A 12,794-nucleotide genomic window follows, 5' to 3' on the forward strand; every position below is an offset into this window, starting at 1 on the left:
TCATAATGTCCTCAGTAGTAGAATGGATCATTTAAACATTAACATATTCATTGAATGAAAAAATAAAGATGTATTTCATTTCTTCATAGGAATACTATTAAAATGGGACAGTGGGCTCCTAACCAAGGACTCAGCATTAAATAAGTCAGAGACATGGTCAAAAATACATCCTAGGAGAAAAGATTATAAAATCTGTAATCACCTAGAACAATAAAAGTGTGCTGCTCCAACTTCTATAAAACAGACTTAAATATAGCTGCAGTGATTACACAAGAGCCCAATGAGCTGTAAGTGCATAAAAGTGCCATTGGATCAAACACTTGAACTAGAGCCTAATTTGATGGCTATAAAGGGTAAATGATAATCTTGCTCGACTTGTTAGAGTTTAGATGGCTCATAAGAGGTGATTTAATGATCTAAGCTATCTTACGGATTCCTGTATTTTCTCTTGATATGTTTCCCTGGAACCAGCAGAGGTATTTAAAACTATTTCCATGAGTCAGTACATCCAGTGTTCAATGTGTTATTGGTAATGGCAGCCATCCTAGCCAATCTGGTCCAGAGCATTAAAGAAACAAGGTGCACTGGAAGGGGTGGGGACCTGGCACTTGACACACCCACCCAGGATATGCCCTGGGAATGCAGCCCACAGGTTTGGGTGCTAGGAGTCTCTCCAGTGTGGCAGGCAGAACATGGAATCTGGGGAACAGGGCAATCAATGATAAGCAGTTGTTTTGTAAAATAGGAGACATCAGGGTCATCTGATATGACGAGAGGAGGATACAGGGTAGCAACAGAGCAGCTAATAAATTAACACCCTTGGCCTTCTTGGATGTCACAGTCACCACTTAAAGTACTTTTGAGTGACCCCAAAGATCCATGACATGCAGCCATTTGTCATTTTGCCAGGACAAGCATCTTAAATACCTGAGCACGTGTGAGCTAACTGAGTGAATGACTGGTCTTCCATCTCACCATGACGCTGTGGTTCTTTGCTCAGTGTTGGGCACACAGAAATTTTCCTTAGGTAATTTAAAAATAACAATAACCACAATGGTTTTTTCTTTGAAAGAGTAAGTTAGCTGCTGATGCTGGTATTAAACTGAAGAGAAATTTGGTCAGAAAAATGAAATATAACTGAATGTCAAACTCAGCTGTGCTGGGCTGGAAGGGATGAACAGGTCCACTTGTGTTCTATACAAAAAAAAGAAATTAAAGAAGCTGTTTGAGTATGGCACAGAAACTGGTCATCAAAAGAGAGTTAAATTTTAGCGAACGTTGAAAGGGAGGTGAGTAGGTGATGAGAGGCTACACACGACAAGCAGGTGACCCTTTGATTCTGGAGAACAAGAGTCACTTGTGTATACAACGTTGGGGTTCAAAATGGCTTGGAAGAGTATTGCTCAAGCATGTCATGGGTTTGCTGCAATTGGAAATCAAGCCTGTAGGCGCCGGTTTTGGGAAAGCATGTTTGCAGGTAGCAGCCATTTCTCCCAGCTGGAGTTCAGAGGCAGGACTTGGGTGGGGCTTGGGGAGAGCCAAAGCCTGGTAGGGACTTAGTCCTGGGAGGACTAGGATGATAATGAAAAGGGCCTTGTTGGCCCCAGCCAAAGGAACCTAGGACAGAGCAAGAAGTCAAAGATGATCTCAGAGCAAACTTACCTTTATGTTGTGTCCCCGATCATCAGACTAAACATTAATCTTCCTTTTCTAAAGTTAGAATTGGTCCTAGAAATTGTGACAGGGCTGAGTCTACAGATTTGGGAGGAGGATCAAGGGCTCTTAGGTATAAGAGAAGAGGGCTGCAGAGCTAAGAACCTGGAAGGGGGTGAGAAAAATTGCCCGATGAGAAGTATCTGGAGGGTCAGACTGTTGCAGAGCCCACGGTCAAGTCAAGTGCAGTAGCGTCTGGTTGTCCTTCTTTTACAGGAAGTTCTCAATGTGCGCCTCCTGGATAAAGTTAGGATAATTTGTACTGTGTCTGTTTGGGTAAGTTGGGATGTACATTTCCCAGGATCCCCTTCTCTGTATGGTTCCAGGTAGGATTTGGCCAAAAAAGGAACTGGCATGAGATTTGGAAGGTGCAGAGGAAGCAGCGGCCATCACCCTCTGCAGGTTGTTGTGGTCAGAAGCCGTTACAGATAGATGCAGAGGTGCCTGTGGGTTCCAGCTCGTCCGTGTTCTCCTCTGCTCCGGATCTGCCTCTTCTTACCAACTGCTAACCCTGATGACTAACAGTGGCCCCCCACACCAGATGCTTGACAGTGATCCACAAAGGCAGTCGCTCCCCAAAGGCACAGCTTCCCACTGACCTCCCATGAGACTTGGCTTTGCCATCTATCTCATTTTGGTACTGGATGCGCTTAGCTTCTCAGATTGACCAAACAGTGATCTCTTCTCTGATCTCCAACTTTCCTCCTGGTCCTTCTCTTCACCAATTTCTCCCACCATTGTTTAAGTCTCCTTCCTATAATAAATTCCTACTCTATGACTTGGAGCATTTCTCCTTCCCTGAATAACCTCTGACTGCATTACTAGTAGCCGGTGGAGACTCCTGGGAAATCGATGCATGGAAGCTTCCACCTGCTTACTTACCGTGAAGAGTCTTTGGTTGCAAGAGGCGGCAAGACATACTGAACTAATTTAAGCAAAAGGGGGACCTTTTTTGGCTTGTATCCTCCACCCATGAAAGAAGAGGGGTGACTGGAGCCAGGGATTCAAAAACTATCAGTCTCTTATCTCTTCTGCTCTTTTCCTGTTAGCTTTATCCTTCCCTCTATGAGGAAAGACTGATCAGCCCAGCTCAGGTCATGTATCCACCACTGGTCCAATTACAGGCCTGAGGAATGAGGCATTATAATTAACCCAGGTGGGATTGCTTGCCCACCTCTGTGACTTGAGGTTGAGTTTATTATCAGGGGAACTGTAGCACAAATGTGGCCACTAGGAGTATTATTGTGAACCAGGAAGGTACCTTCATTTATCTCTATCGCACCCTGCTTAGTAAATTAAATTGGCAATTTCGAACACAAGAAAAGCCCTTTCTAGCTAAGCCATCCAAAGAGATATCCAATGGTTGGAAGACACAAATAAATTGCCTAGGCCCCTCACAGAATCTGATATTACACGAATATTACACTGGAAATCTTAAAAACAACTACCAGGGTACCATTGGGCATCTTTATTTTTTTTAAATTTTATTTATTTATTTATTCACTTATGGCTGTGTTGGGTCTTCATTTCTGTGTGAGGGCTTTCTCTAGTTGCAGAGAGCAGGGGCCACTCTTCATCGCGGTGCGCGGGCCTCTCACTATCGTGGCCTCTCTTGTTGCGGAGCACAGGCTCCAGACGCGCAGGCTCAGTAATTGTGGCTCACGGGCCCAGCCGCTCCGCGGCATGTGGGATCCTCCCAAACCAGGGCTCGAACCTGCGTCCGCTGCATTGGCAGGCAGATTCTCAACCACTGCGCCACCAGGGAAGCCCCAATGGGCATCTTTAGATGGAGCTCTAAAATGTGTCTCACTAGAGGCTTATTAAGATAGGCAGAAGACATTCTGGCAATGAAAGAGCTACTACCTTCTTTGTTTTTGGACATTACAAGAAACAAGAAAATGAAAGGATGAGAGGTAAAGGTCTTCATTAGGAAGAAAAGGAAGTGAAAGATGGAGACTATTACATCTTTACTACATTGAGTCTCCCCAGCCACAAACATGGTATCATCTCTCCATTTGTTTAGGAATACTTTTAAGTCTTTCAGTAAAAGCTTTAAATTGTTTTTCATAGAAGTCTGACCATATTTTATAAGACTTATTCCTACATAGCTCATAGATTTTTGTCCTATTATGAATGGTATTTTTAAAATCAAATTTTCTAATTATTTGCTTTTTTTTTTTTGGCAACTTTCTTTTTACTGGAAATCGTAGTCAACTTTTTCATCAGTTCTGAGGATTTGTCTGGAGAGGCTCTTGAATTTTCTAGAAATTTTATCTCCTAATTTTTACACAAAAGTTAATTTTCCTTAGGTGAAATATGCAAATTTAGTAATGTAAACCTAGGATCATAATACCCTGTATTAATTTTCTTTGACTTAACAACTAACGTTTATTTAGCTCTTACTGGAAATCATATGGTCTATGGAAGTGTTTTGCAAATCATGTCTCATCGACCAAGAGGAGGTTTTCATATTTCATACCACAATTCTTTCTCAGAGATTCACAAAGGCCCTGACAAGTCCTGCAAAGAAACCTCTCTACCTCAGTTAAATCCTGCATTCCAAATTTATTTCATCACGTAACCCCTTTTCAGGCAATACCTTTCAGCCTTCTGAGGAACTGCTTTTTACAAAGAGCTCACTTTGGGAAATGGTGGTCTCAGGAGACAGTTATTGTGAAAACTGGTTAACTCCAGGATTTTCGCAAAGAATCTACTGTCTCTTTCACTATATTCTGTGGAAGCTAAGTTGGGTAGAACAAGGCTCTATTTGGCTTTATCTGTTCCTACTCTTCCGTTTTTAACAATAACTGTCTATGGGTTAATGTTAGCAATATAAAAAGAAAGAAAAATATGCATATTAATTTTCATGAGCCTACCCACTATCTCTATTCCTCAAGAAAGGGCCACAGCTGGTCACAGTGGGAGATGATCCTTGAAATTCTGTCAATATCTTTTGACTGATACGGAGATGAGATTTTTTTTCTGATGCTATTACTCTTCCTGCTAAACCCCAGGTCATCAGCTCTTATGTCATGTTGTTTCCTTACATTGTACAGAACCACACATGTTTATCGAAAGCTGTCCTTTCTGTGTTCTGGATTATGTACAAAGGCCACAATTTATCAGAGTACAACTAAATAACTGGAAATGGAGAAGGCCCACAAGTAGGAACCAATTTTATTAGGGAAAAAGAGTTCTAGTTATGTAAGTTTTCCTTGTATTTCTATTTCTCATCAAACAGAGTGTTTATTAGATCATTTGAAAGGATAATGATGAGTTTCACCCTCGTGTACATCAAAATCATTTGTGGAGCTCTGAAAAAATATAAGTAACTGGGCCCTATCTGGGACCTTCTGAATTAGAATCTCCAGGGAGGAGCTTGGGCATTTGTATTTTTAAAAGGTCTGCAATTTATTCTCTGGCTTTTATGACGTGGCATTTCTTTTTTAATAAACCACTTTCCCACATGGCCCTGCCTAAATTTTTCTTCTGATTTTGATATAAAAAAATAAGGAATATTTTTAAAGAAAATAAATCAATTTCAAAACCACTTCCCAAACACTAACAAATTTTTTTCCCTTGTTTGTCTCTAGTTGTTGTTTATGTAGAGAAATTCTTTAATTCTGAATTTGTCACTTAGCATTTTGTTAAGAAATGTTTCCATGCTTTCATGTAGTGATAATAATTGTCACTTTAGGAATCATGTAATATTCCAACAAGTTTTTATTCGTATCATAATTTAGCTAACCATTTCTTTATTACTAGACATTTAAGCTGTTTCTCTATTTTTAGCCATTCTACAGAAAATGGCAATGAAGAACTTGATGTATATGGATTTTGCTTTTCTTTTGAATCAGTTCCCTTGGAATAATTTTCTTGAAATCTGGTTATTGGGTCAAAGGATATGAACGTTTTTTACGACTCTTGTTAATGATTACTAAATTGCTTTCCAAAAGGTTGAACAAATTCACAAAGCCATGCCTCAACTCCACAGCATAATTGCTGAGGTTTTCAGCGAGGGGCAAGCAATACTAGAGGTCTGTTAGGTGTTCCCCTGACAGGTAGAAGAAACCACTCTATTACCAGTCCTATTACCTTACTTAAGAAGAAAGACAGGGCTTCCCTGGTGGCACAGTGGTTAAGAATCTGCCTGCCAATGTAGGGGACACGGGTTCGTGCCCTGGTCCGGGAAGATCCCACATGCCGCAGAGCAACTAAGCCCGCGAGCCACAACTACTGAGCCTGCGCTCTAGAGCCTGTGAGCCACAATTACTGAGCCCGAGTGCCGCAAGTACTGAAGCCCACGCACCTAGAGCCTGTGCTCTGCGACAAGAGAAGCCACCGCGATGAGAAGCCCGCGCACCGCAACTAAGAGTAGTCCCCAATCGCCGCAACTAGAGAAAGCCCACACGCAGCAACAGACCCAACACAGTCGAAAATAAATAAATAAATAATAAATATTAAAAATAAAATGTTTCTCTTTGCCCAGGAAATGGTCAAAGACCGGAAGATAACTGAAAAAAATTAAATTAAATTAAATTTAAAAAAAAAAAGAAGAAGAAAGGCAGCCTAATAACAACAGTATTACAGAACTGCTCAGCTATCTCATCTACCAGGCGCCGGCACTTTCCATGCATTCTCTCTAATACTCAAAATAACCCTGGCAAATTAGATCTTACTGCCCCTCATTTTACAGATGAGGAAAGGGTGGGAAGAGAGATTTGATAACTTGCCCGAGGGTCATACAGCAAGTTAGTACTGAAATGAGGATTTGAACCCTGTGTTCTATCATTGCTATACCACACTGCATTTCACGCCACTGATTCCTGAAGCAGCCATGGAATCTCACCAATTATTGATAGATACCTCCTAAGTCATAAATCAGCTGTAATGGGACTTCCCTGGTGGCACAGTGGTTAAGAATCCGCCTGCCAATGCAGGGGAGGTGGGTTCGAGCCCTGGTCCGGGAAGATCCCACATGCCACAGAGCAACAAAGCCCCTGCACCACAACTACTGAGCCTGCTCTCTAGAGCCCGCGAGCCACAACTACTGAGCCTGTGTGCCACAACTACTGAAGCCCGCACACCTAGAGCCCATGCTTCACAACAAGAGAAGCCACTGCAATGAGAAGCCCGTGCACCGCAAAGAAGAGTAGCCCCCGCTCACCGCAACTAGAGAAAGCCTGTGCGCAGCAACGAAGACCAGTGCAGTCAAAAATAAATAAATAAATAAATAAATAAATTTATTAAATAAATAAATAGGCTGTAAAATGGAATATGATATAACAGGTGGTGGGTTAAACATGTCCCCAGTTCTCTGCCTCTTCTCCCACCCAGAGGTGGAGTCTATTGGTGCTTCCCTTGAACCTGGACTGGCCTGGTGACTTATTTTGACCAAAAGAATGCAGCACAAGTGTTGCTGCCTAGGTCTGGACCTAGGTCTTAAGACACCTGGCAGATTCAGCCTTCATCCTCTTGGAACCCCAAGCCACTATATAGACACGTTCCACTTCCTTGCTGGAGAGACCACGAGGAGGGAGAGGTAAATGCCTGGCCAGCCCAGCTGTTCCAGCCATCTCACCTCAGGCACCAGACATGTGAGTGACGCCATCTTGGATCCTCCAATCTCAGTTGAGCCACCCCACCAACAACATCTGGAGCAGAAACAAACCCTCCTGATGAGCTGACAACCAATGGTTGTTGTTGTTTTTTAAGTTATTTATTTAATTTATTTATTTTTGGTTGTGTTGGGTCTTCGTTGCTGCACGTGGGCTTTCTCTAGTTGTGGCGAGCGGGGGCTACTCTTCATTGCAGTGCGCAGGCTTCTCATTGTGGTGGCTTCTCTCATTGTGGAGCACGGGCTCTAGGTGCGTGGGCTTCAGTAGTTGTGGCACACAGGCTCAGTAGTTGTGGCGCATGGGCTTAGTTGCTCAGCGGCATGTGGGATCTTCCCAGACCAGGGATCGAACCTGAGTCCCCTGCATTGGCAGGTGGATTCTCAACCACTGCGCCACCAGGGAAGCCCACAATGGTTGTTTAAAGCCATTTCAGTTTGGGGGTGAATTGATACGCAACAACAGAACTAAAGCAATACCTTTTATTTTGGTGAATGTCAAATGCAGAAGGGGTACCAATGATATAGTCAAGCTTCCTTAACCCTATCACAAGCAGAATGAAACTCGTTGACATTTACCACCTCTCCTCCCACCTCTGTACTGACCTCTGTCACAGCCCTGATCCCGCTGTACACAGCCTTTGTGTACATTCACGTCTGCCTTCCCTACCACATTGGGGGTATTCACCTTGGTAACCACAACACCCTACACGATGCCTGGCACAAAATAGTTGTTAATACATATTTGTTGAATGAACCTTGACTTGCTCTTGATTGATTGATGAAAGAACTTGAAATGCAATAATTGTTTTTATTCTTGGGCTCAGCACTGTGCAAAGTATTTTATGCTGAATATCTCACTTAATTGTCACAACGATCCCATGAAGTAGGTCTTATTATTATCCTCATTTTACAGGTGAGGAAACAGAGTCTAGGCAAAGTTCCTTGAGGTCACAAGTGTACCTGTGCTGAGCAAGGCAGTGCTTTAGGCTTTGGCAGCAATTAGATGAATGAAGCCACTTCAGTATGGTGCCCAAAACCCTCAGGCGTCTGGTTGGATGACTGTGTCATGGTAGACAGCACTCGCTCTGTGAAGGCTGCCTCCCAACTACCGGAATGTCACGGAGGGTTGTGCAGGTCAAGTTCTGCACAAGGGTATCCAGCCCAAGGGCAAGTAGGGACTGAAATCTAGGCTGTGCTATTGCACTGCGCTCACCATGGTGCCTGGCACAGAGCTGTCTGTCTGGGGGAAGGGACCCTTGTTACCTAATCTGCACAATGCCACTGGGTAGACTAGTGATAGTCCTGGGGAGAATGTGCTAGTCTATGGGAAACCTGAATGCCTGATCAAACAGAAGACAGAGATGACTAAGAAACTTGCCAGGTTTTAGAATGGATAGAGCAAGGAAATGGTTCCAGAGAAATAGCAGAGGGTATGCGGAGGCTGGGGGCAATGGAAAATTTGAGGGGGGTCTGAGGCCCCATAGTGCTATGTGCTCTGCCCCATCCCTCCTAGAGGTGGGTCACCTTGACGAAATGTCTCATCCCCAGGGAGGTTCCTGTCTCTCTGCAGTTACTTGAGACTTCGGGATCTTGCTGTTTCAGACCATCCCAGCTGCAGTGGTGCACAGCAAGGTATGCAAACTAACAAAAATATTTCATAAAGATTATTAACCTTACCAGAGAGGGCTCACTGCAGTTTTTCTTATAGAGTCCAAGCAATTCAAACATTCATACAGCACCCAGCATGTGCGGCCTTACGGATCCCAACAGTTGGCCCCAAAGAGATGCCTCTCGTGGAACAAAATGAGGTAGGTAACAATCTATCTATAGAAGGTTTAATTGCTTCTCTATATGCACGAGCTTGGCTATAGTTGAAGGACCTAAATTGGTTTGGGGTAGAATTTCACCCTGTCTGGAGTAGCTTGCAGAGTTTCTCAGGCTCCACTTCAAAACTGGAAGAAGCTGGGAAGAGTGGAGGGGGCTCTGGGAAATGGCCAACCTGCCAGACACCCACTGAAGAGAACCAGAATTAAGATCTTAAATATGTAGCTGGAAAATTCCCAAGAACTATGTAGTGGTGATGGTGTCAGAGCCTGGGTAGTGCCTATTTGAGGCCCTTTCATCATAGCCACTTGGATGAGGCCTCTGCCTTGTGAAGCCATGGCACCTTGGGTCCAGATGGGAGGAAGGGGACAGCCACCTTTTATCAACTGCTGAATGACTTCACATTCTCTTGTATCACCTGGCATCCGTGGGTTCAAGAAAGAAGGGCACTGTATCAGTTTCTTAGGGCTGCTGTGACAAAGCACCACCAACTGGATGGCTTAAAACAATAGAAATGTATTGTCTCACAGTATAGGAGTGATTAAGTCCAAAATCAAGATGTTAGCAGGCTCTGTTCCCTCTGAAGCCTGCAGGGGAATCCTTCCTTGGCTCTTACTTGCTTCTGGTGGTTTGCGGGCAATCTTTGGCATTCCTTGGCTTATAGATGCATAAATCCAATCTGCTGTCATCACATGATGTTCTCTCTGTTTCCCTGTCTTCGCATGGCCATCTTCTTATAAGGACACCAGTCATATTGCATTAGGGGTCCAATCTACTCCAGTTATGACCTCAGCTCAACTAATTACATCTGCAACAGCCGTATTTCCAAATAAAGTCACATTCAGAGGTACTGGGGGTTAGGACTTCATCATTATCTTTTTTTTGGCAGGGGGCCACAATTCAATCTATAGCAGACACGTTCCTGTATAAAACTGCTCTCTGGATCCCTAGATCCGCCTCTAGTATAGTGAACTGGTTAACCCATGGGTTCCGAGCCAAATTTCTTGGGTTAAAAACTTTGTCTCTGCTGCTGTGTGACTGAGGTTTGTGGAGGTTAGAATAAGGTGCTGTAAACGGTGCTGTGCGTTAAGTGCTCATTAAGTATTAGCCATTAGTGTTGTTACTTCCCAACTCTTTCCATTGACTTCCCTAGAAGGAGATCATTTATTCTTCCCTGCAGACACACATGTCCTGGGGCAGAACCAAATGCTTCTGCAGCTTAAGGGAACAGGGAGTGGGATGGAGAGTAAGAGAGGTTTGTTTCACTTTGTTCGGGGTGTTATATTAATCTAATGAGACAAAAACAATATATTAAAAAAAACCCTTATTTCCACAGAAAATACCATACTTATAAAACTATGTGAGCAATTTCGGGGAGCTCATGGACATCCAGAAGCTTGGGCAACCTAGCTTAAAATCCCTGCCTTAAGCAGGCTTTTGCCCATTATGAGCTCCTGTTGGAGTTTAAGTCTAATAATAGAATCCTATTTTCCTCATGGCCACGTTCTTAGACTCACATTCCATCCTCACCTCCCTTCTCATTCCTCTATCTTCTAATCTCATACTAGGATCACTCTTTGACCTCTGAACTGCCCTGACCTTGTGGCCACCTCCTCAGCCACAGCTGCTGGGCTGATTTCTAGTTGTGATTACAGTTAATCTGTGTTCTCACCTCTCCCCCTTGGACTTGAGTCTTGTACCTTCCCTAGTGTTCCCGTTCTCCCACTCCTCTTTTCTCCCCTCATTCCTTTTATCCTGGCAGGCTTTGCCCTCATCCCCAGGCATAGATATGACTGACATCTCCGCCTTCTTTGCCCCTGCTTTCTGTCCCTCCTTCTCATAACCATACTCATAGCCCCATCTCCCTCTTTCTTCCTCTTCCTCCCCTCTGCCTCCGTCCCCCCATTTTTTCCTGCCACCTTTCCAGGTCTCACCCCCCTGGCATCATTTTTTCAGTTTCTTCCTTGTGGACATTTCCTACCTCCACCACCACCACCAGGGCATTGTCTTCCTTTAAAATATCCACTTTTTACATGGTTTTCAATACATAATTTTATTTCCCATCCACTCCTCTGAGCCCAAGTCCTCTGAGCTGCAGGCTTGCATATCCAGCTTAATTACTATTTGCACTTGGATGTTACGAACACATTACAAACTTAATGGGTCCAAAATGAAACGAATGATTCTCTGCCCCCATCTTCCCCCGTCTCAATAAACTGTACCCCATTTCACACAGTAACTCAGGCCAGAGGAAGCATTGCTCCCTCTTCTTTACCCCCAACAACATGAGCGAGTCTTGTTGCTACTACTTCTAAAATCTGTCTTGAGTCCAAAGCAGTCTCTTCATGTTCACTGCCATGACTCTCGGCTCAGCCAACATCATTTCTCACCTGGATCACTGCACCAGCCTCCCAACTGGTCTCACTGCTTCTATGCTAGTGTCCCTCTAGCCCATTCTTTCCTCAGTAGCTACAGCTCCCATATCCAAACAGAAATTATACTGTGTCACTCTCTACTTAACTCTCTTTAATGGCTTCCCATTCATTCACTAAACATATTTTGACTGAGTGCCCTCGATGTGCCATACCCTCAACAATGCCTCCACTCACGAAGTAAAAGAAATATGTAGTATGTAGATAGTGGTAAATGCTGTGAAGAAAAATAAAGAAGGCGTGAAGGACAGGGAATTGTGTGTGTATGTGTGTCTTTACAGTTATTAAACAGGGACTCCAAGGAAGGTTTCACTGAGACTGAGTAGGTGATCTTTGAGCAAAGGACTTGAAAGAGGTGAGGGAGTTGAGCTCTGCAGAATATTCCAGTTGGAGGGAATAGCAAGTGCAAAGGCCCTGGGGTAGAAGTATGCCTGAGAGCTAAACAGAGTAGAAGAAAACCTAAGCTTTACTATGGCTTATAAAGTGGTCCAGTTCCCTCACACCCCCTGCCCCCCCAAAAAAACCCCTCCTCCCTTTATAGTCTCTAACCTTCTTTTCTAGCACTCTCCCCACCTCACTGTAGTCCATCCACACTCATCTAGTTCAGCAAACGCTGTTTCCTGCAACGCAGGCAGTGTTGCTGCCTCTGCTGGACTACTCCCCAACCCTTATTCTCAAGTACAGTTTGCAAGGCCAGCTCCTTCTCATCAAGTAGGTTTCAGTTTAAGTTTCACCTTAGGCCTTTTTGAACCACAGAACCTAAAATAGGTCTCTTGTTATTTCTTTCCTGATTGTTTCCTTCATGTCCCTAATCACACCATGCAATTGGGATTCATATACATATATGAACTTATACTTACAACTCAATAGGTAGCTCATCATCATTTAAATTTGCATTTGATAACTAGTTAGGATTAACCATGTTTCCAAGTAATAGTTCTTAGCATGATCTCTTTTCACTTAGAGTCCCTATGTCTCTGGCCAGCTGGAACCCCACCCTGTTCACCTGTTTGGGGGCAATTTATTTTCCCAAGTTTCCTCAGGGAGTCACTGATAGATCATGATGACTATCTCTTGGCAGGAATTATTCCAAAACCCAACCCCCTTTAGAGGAAAGTTTGTTTCACTTTGACATCACCAAGCTGTGAAAATGCGCAAGAATGCCGCATTTGAGTGGTGCCACGTACTCCCGTTACGCAGTTATTATC

The 12,794-nt window shown here is 43.7% G+C and overlaps 1 protein-coding gene across 1 annotated transcript in view; it reads left to right on the forward strand.

The window, feature by feature from the left end:
- Positions 1–12,794, forward strand: part of AKAP1 (A-kinase anchoring protein 1) — a 71,049-nt gene that overhangs the window by 25,113 nt on the left and 33,142 nt on the right. The window contains exons 2-3 of the mRNA XM_059906490.1: positions 8,879–8,962; positions 9,039–9,138. The gene's annotated coding sequence lies outside the window, so the exon portion shown is untranslated. The remainder of the gene's footprint in view (positions 1–8,878; positions 8,963–9,038; positions 9,139–12,794) is intronic.

This window comes from Balaenoptera ricei, chromosome 20 (genome assembly GCF_028023285.1).
Source record: "Balaenoptera ricei isolate mBalRic1 chromosome 20, mBalRic1.hap2, whole genome shotgun sequence".
In the NCBI taxonomy this organism is placed as follows: domain Eukaryota; kingdom Metazoa; phylum Chordata; class Mammalia; order Artiodactyla; family Balaenopteridae; genus Balaenoptera; species Balaenoptera ricei.